Source organism: Canis lupus, chromosome 8 (assembly GCF_003254725.2).
Source record: "Canis lupus dingo isolate Sandy chromosome 8, ASM325472v2, whole genome shotgun sequence".
Lineage (NCBI taxonomy): Eukaryota > Metazoa > Chordata > Mammalia > Carnivora > Canidae > Canis > Canis lupus.
The window spans coordinates 16,439,504-16,446,311 of NC_064250.1; the positions used below are offsets into that span (position 1 = coordinate 16,439,504).

Sequence of the window (6,808 nt, forward strand, 5' to 3'; positions counted from 1 at the left end):
GGCCTGGGAGTGAACGCTCATCAGTCCTTTTTCTTGACAAAGGAGAAATGCATCTAATTCAAACTGGTACAATTTTGGTAATAACCATGGTTACTAAAATGGATGCACTTTATTCTCAGTGAGAGAAAGCAGCATGATAACAGTTGCTCATTTCACAATAGCAGAGCCTCTTCATGGCAACTAAAAATGGAAGAGCCAGCCTATGTTTATAAGCAACTTATTTCAGCCTCAGACTATCCATTTAAGCTAAACAACATGATGAGATGCTTAAGCTAAACACCATGATGGGACACTAAGATTTGGTAAATACACAGACATGGATTTGAATGAGGAAAAAATGTGATGAAAGCATGGCACAAAAGGTTCAGAGGAGTGGAACAAGATGCTTTTCTTTAGTACATTTATGAGGCATTGATTGGCTCTAGATAATGGAACAATAACACTGATCCCAGATATTGACAGTAAAAGAAATCTGAAGTTCTGTTCACTGAGTTGTTTGCTATTAGTGAAGTTTTGGTGTGGGGAATATCCACAAGGTGCAAATACATTTGATAAAATAAAATTGGTGTTTAGATTCATTCCACATCTCGACAATATAGAAGGCTGATTTTGTATTCTCTGTCTTACTTTCTGAAGAAGGGGAAACACTTTCCTCTTAATATTCAATACATTTATACTTGAATTAGATGTAACTAGGAGTGATATTCCTAGTACCCATTGGAAACAGAACTCCTGTAGAAGTTTACCTGCTATTGAGCATATCTCGCTCAATATCCATAAAATGCCCGCCCAATTTCCTTTATCCGCAGCAATTTGCTTATAAAAATCGAACAGTTAAAAATCATATGTAAAATTGATTATGGCTAAAATGTGAGTAAATAATGTATGAAGCATCAGAATTTCTTCCAGTAGGATGCAAATATAAAGAGTTGCTTGTTTTTTTTTCCTTATTCAATAACTTTTTCAATAAATATATATTGAGTCTCAACTATGAGCCAGACACTTTGAAAACCCTTACCTTATTTAATTTTAGGGAACTCTCGTAACAGGTGATAAATGAATATATATATATATATATTTTTTTTAATTTTGACCAGTTTTTTTAAAGATTTTATTTGTTTATTCATGAGAGACACACACACAGAAAGAGAGGCAGAGACACAGGCAGAGGGAGAAGCAGGCTCCATGCAGGGAGCCTGATGTGGGTCTCGATCTCGGGTCTCTAGGATCAGGCCCTGGGCTGAAGGCAGCACTAAACCGGTGAGCCACCCGGGCTGCCCATAAATGAATATATTTTAAATAGTGATCAAAATGCAGATACTATAGAATATTTGGGAGAACGACATAGGATTGCTATATCTGATCGCTTTTTGCTTATAAAAACAATTCCAGATGAGATCAGGCACTTTCAGGGTGGTGCTAATTGAATTTAAATTAAAAAAATAAAATACAAATATCTTCAAATATTGAAAAAATAACAATTCCATAAGTTCACACACACACACACACACACACACACACACACACACCTTCAGCTAAACAAAACTTACTTGCATTTACGGTCTTGCTTTTATTATATATTATGTTCATGGCTTATTTCTATTAATTTCAGGATGATATGGAGTATAGCTAACCATTGCCGCATAACAAACAACTATAAAACTTCAAGGGCACATAGCAATGAACACCTGAGGCACTCTGCTTGTGCTCCAGACCTTCTGGTCTGTTGCACTTATCCCTTAATCTCCCCGGCTGGCAGACTCCCAACACCTATCCTTGTTGTGGCAGTGTTAGGGGTGCAAGAGAGCAAGCAAAACATGCAAGGCTGCTTACAGCCTAGATGTGGAGGCGACCCACTGTCACTATTAACATCCCATTCCATTGGCCAAAATAAGTAAGTAAAACATGGACACAGGAACTAGGGGAAGAATTGAGGTCAATTATACAATCTACATAATGGCCTAGCACTAAAAAGCAACATGTTATCTCTTTATGCCACTGAAGGTTGCTAGAAAAGTACTTTTCTGTAAGGAAAGGAAAGTATCATTATTGCTGTCAACATCATTACCACCATGATCTCCAACACATGTCATGCTCCTATATACCAAGCATGCTTCTAAAAGCTTTACATTTAATTTTTGTGGCAACTCCGTAGGGTAGTCATTCTGACTAAATAAAGAAGAGGTGGTATATATGTATATATATACCACCTCTTCTTTATTCATTCATCAATTGATGGACACTTGGACTGCTTCTATGATTTGGCTACTGTAAATAAAGCTACTATAAACCTAGGGGTGCATCTATCCCTTTGAATTATCAGTTTTGGGAGATTTTTTTGGGGGTGTAAATACAAAATAGTGTGATTACTGGATCATAGAGTAGTTCTATTTTAACTTTTTGAGGAAACTCCATACTATTTTTCACAGTGGTTGCATGAGTTTCAAGTCCCATCAACAGAGCAAGAGGGTTCCTTTTTCTCCACATCCTTACTAACACTTGTTTCTTGTGTTGTTGATTTTAGCATTCTGAGAGGTGTGAGTTGATACCCCTTGGTAGTTTTGATTTGAATTTCCCTGATGATGAGTGATGTTGAGCATCTTTTCATGTTTCTATTGGTCATGTCTATGTCTTCTTTGGAGAAATGTCTATTCAAGTTTTCTGCCCATTTTTTAAATTGGATTATTTTTTGAGTGTTGAGTTGTATAAGTTCTTTATATATTTTGGATACTAACCCTTTGTCAGATATGTCATATGAAAATGTCCTCTTCCATTTTGTAGGTTGCCTTTTAGTTTTGTTGGTTGTTTCCTTCGCTGTGCAGCTTTTTATTTTGTTGTAGTCCCAATAGTTTAATTTTTTGCTTTTGTTTCCCTTGCTTCAGGAAACATATCTAGAAAGATGTTGCTATGGCTGATGTCAGAGATTTCTGCCTTTGCTCTCTTCTAGGACTTTTATGGTTTCTGGTTTCATATTTAGGTCTTCAATTCATTTTGAATTTATTTTTGCATATGGCATAAGAAAGTAGTCCACTTTCATTCTTTTCATTCATGTAGCTGTCCAGTTTTTCCAACACCATTATTGAAGAGACTGTCTTTTTACCATTGCATATTCCTTTCTGCTTTGTTAAAGATTAATTGACCATATAATTATGGGTTCATTTTTGGTTTTTCTATTCTGTTCAATTGGTCTATGTATCTATTTTTGTGCCAACACCATACTGTTTTGATTACTACAGCTTTGTAATATAACTTGAATTCTGGAATTGTGAAACTCCAGCTTTGCTTTTCTTTTTCCAAATTGCTTTGGTTATTTGAGGTCTTTTGTACTTCCATGTAAATTTTTGAATTGCTTGTTCCGGTTTTGTGAAAAATGTTTTGATATTTTGATAGCAATTGCATTAAATGTGTAGGATGGCTTTGGGTAGTATAGACATTTTAACAATATTTGTTCTTCCAATCCCATGAGCATGGAATGTCTTTTCATTTCTTTGTGTCATCTCCTCATATTATTTTTATGTCTAGGCGTTTGAGAATTATTTATACATTTAAGAATTAGGAAAATGCTTCTTAATTTATTCATCAATAGTCAACTTGCCTAGTTAGCCCTACCTGCCAGGTGCTGGAATGGCTGTTAGTGCTATTGAATAAACAAGGCCCAGGGCTCCTTGTTTCCGTGTAGTGTTTTAGAGCTTACCTGGAAATCTGATCCTGGCACTCCCATCACTTGCAGGGTGGTTGACACAGGCTCCACTTGGAAAGGAATGCTGTGACTTTTTTTTCAGGCTCCTCCCAAACTATCAGAGAAGTGCCATTTGCTAGAAATGTTTAAGAAGTATATATGAGGGATGGCCAGGTGGCTCAGTTGCTTAAACGTCTGCCTTTGGCTGAGGTCATGATCCCAGGGTCCTGTGATTGAGCTCCATGTTGAGCTCGCTGCTCAGTGTGGGATCTGCTGCTTCTTCTCCCTCTACTCTTCCCTGTCCCACTCATTTTTTCTCTCTCTCTCTCAAAAAATACATAAGAAATTAAAAAGAAAAAGTACATTTGATAATAATATTATCTCTTTGAGGAATCATTCCTGTTAGAAATTTTTTGGCTTCTCATCTTTAAATGCAGGGCTATTTACTGGACTACAAGCCAGCCTCTGATCAGGAGTAGAGGTAGTGTTTGCCTCATTCTTCAGTGAAACCCACACCTGTGGGTTTGGCCAGCAAAAAGAGCAAGGCAAAGGCTATGTGAGGTTGGAGGTATAGCCCTGCTTTCTACTTAACATTGATTGCTTTGGCAAAGCACTTTTTTATTTTTTTCTTAAAAAATAATTATGAACTTCCTATTACAGGGTGGGCATGATGCTAGGTTATGGAGATAAAACAGGGATCTGTGTCAAAGAGAAACCATGGGAACTGAGACAGGGAATAACTGTCAGGGGGAGAACTGAGGGATCTCACTTGTTTCTTGCTTCCTTCTCAGGAATCTGTGAATAAGGTTCCCTTCCTCATGCTCAGATAGGAAATCATCTAAAAGAGTTGCTTTTAAAAATGATGGATGAAGCTCCTATCGAGGCAGGAGGCAGGACAACCTCGGTTGTCCATATTGCTTTCTAGCACATTTGCTCCTCCCAGGATCTGGGATGGGATAACCTTCCCCTGAAGGATATCCTAAGGTCGCTTCTCCAGCGAGAACGCCCCGTCCCTGGGTGGGCTCGAACCACCAACCTTCCGGTTAACAGCAGAACGCGCTGACCGGTCGCGCCACAGAGACCGGCTAAAGAAGATGTGGTTTATGTATACAATGGAATATTACTCAGCTATTAGAAATGACAAATACCCACCATTTGCTTCAACGTGGATGGAACTGGAGGGTATTATGCTGAGTGAAGTAAGTCAGTCGGAGAAGGACAAACATTATATGTTCTCATTCATTTGGGGAATATAAATAATAGTGAAAGGGAATATAAGGGAAGGGGGAAGAAATGTGTGGGAAATATCAGAAAGGGAGACAGAACGTAAAGACTGCTAACTCTGGGAAACGAACTAGGGGTGGTGGAAGGGGAGGAGGGCGGGGGGTGGGAGTGAATGAGTGACGGGCACTGGGGGTTATTCTGTATGTTAGTAAATTGAACACCAATAAAAAATAAAAAAAACAAAAAAAATAAAAAAAAATAAAAATGATGGATGAAATGATGGTTCATGCACAACAAGGTTCTCTGCAGACCTTGACATTCTGCTCTCTGACTCTCAGACAGTCTCTGCTTTTCTGCGTGCTGGGCTCTGTTGAGCTGACAAAATCTTTTCTTCAATTTAAATGACTTATGGTACAGGGACAATGTTTTCTGTAGAAATGTGCCTGAAGGCTCAATTATTAAAAGAAAAATGACTCTCAAGTAGAACGTGTTACATTTTTAGTTCTTAATATTATTTGTATGTGCTCTGTACTGAACTAGTTTTACACTGAGGCACTCCTGTACTGATCATATAATAACATAGAATTAACATGACTAATTCTCTCTTCCCAGAAGGATTATGAGCAACTTGAGTTAGGTGATCTATCAGGGTACTACACTCATAGAAGATATTTTAAAATATTTGTTTGTTGAGTGTTACAACACCTAAAGAACAACTAAACAAACATTCAGTAGCCTGGTACACCACTGCTGGAGCTACTAGTAAACTTACATTAAAAAAAATTATTTATTTATTCATGAGAGACACACAGAGAGAGGCAGAGACATAGGCAGAGGGAGAGGCAGACTCCTCACAGGGAGCCTGATGTGGGACTTGATCCCAGGACTCCAGAATCATGCCCTGAGCCAAAGGCAGACACTCAACCACTAAGCCACCCAGGCGTCCCAGTAAACTTATATTTTTACAAATTCTTTTCTGAGAGATTTCTTCAAACAAGGAGTATGTGTACACACAAGTGCTGTTTCTTAAAAATCTGTCTTATTTACAAAAGCAGAAGATTTAAGATAATTTTTAAAGCACAGTGAGCTGATTTTATAACCTCTTTCTTCTAGAGAGTAGATTTTAGCATTTCCCTTATAGTGAGAGCCACCAGGCTGTGCCGATGGCTGGTCACATGCTGCATTGCCTATTGGGAGTGTCCACTGATATGCAGCCATGCTGACAGGACAGTGTAAGGAATCCTCAGGGAATGGACCAACACTAACCCCTTCCTTGCATGAACATAAGGCAGGAGGTAGTTACCTTACTAAGTGAATAGAACCTGCCTTCCTAGGATCTAAATAGGGAGAAGGAGGAAGCTTGGTGGATTTACCTGTATGTAAAGTGGGTTTCCAGTTCATAAAGAAAGCCCTGTAGTCTCTTCTCACCTACCACCAAGAGGTTCATTGACAGGATGCCTCTCTTGCTTGTAAGTAGCCCAGGTTAACTCATAGAAGCAGTGTCTTTTCAACTACTAGAAGAGAGAAGGATAGAAATAGGAAGAGCAAGTAAACATCCCAACAATGATTTTATTTCTTTTCTTCTTTCCTGCCTTTCTCTCTCTTTCTCATCTTTTCTCCCCTCATGCTTTCCTTTCCTCATTTTTTGCACAAGTATGACTTACCTACCTGCTTCTGTCATCCCTTGGGAATGAGTGAGGCTGTCAGTGGTAAGATATTTCCTGGCAAATTGGACTTAGTACCATGCTCTGATTTTGTTGCCACTTTCTCTCCTTGGAGGGAAAGATCCAAGCAACAGGTCCCAGCAGGCAGGCTGACAGATGCCAATACCCCAGCCAGAGCCTCAGCTCACAGCAAATTGGGCCAAAGTCCAGGATAAACTTGTACATTTCTCTACAATTTTTA

The 6,808-nt window shown here is 38.7% G+C and overlaps 1 non-coding gene across 1 annotated transcript; it reads right to left on the reverse strand.

The window, feature by feature from the left end:
- Positions 1–4,687: 4,687 nt before the first annotated feature.
- TRNAN-GUU (transfer RNA asparagine (anticodon GUU)) lies at positions 4,688–4,761 on the reverse strand. Its single transcript has one exon. It is a non-coding gene; the product is annotated as a tRNA-Asn (tRNA).
- Between the last annotated feature and the right edge of the window lie 2,047 nt (positions 4,762–6,808).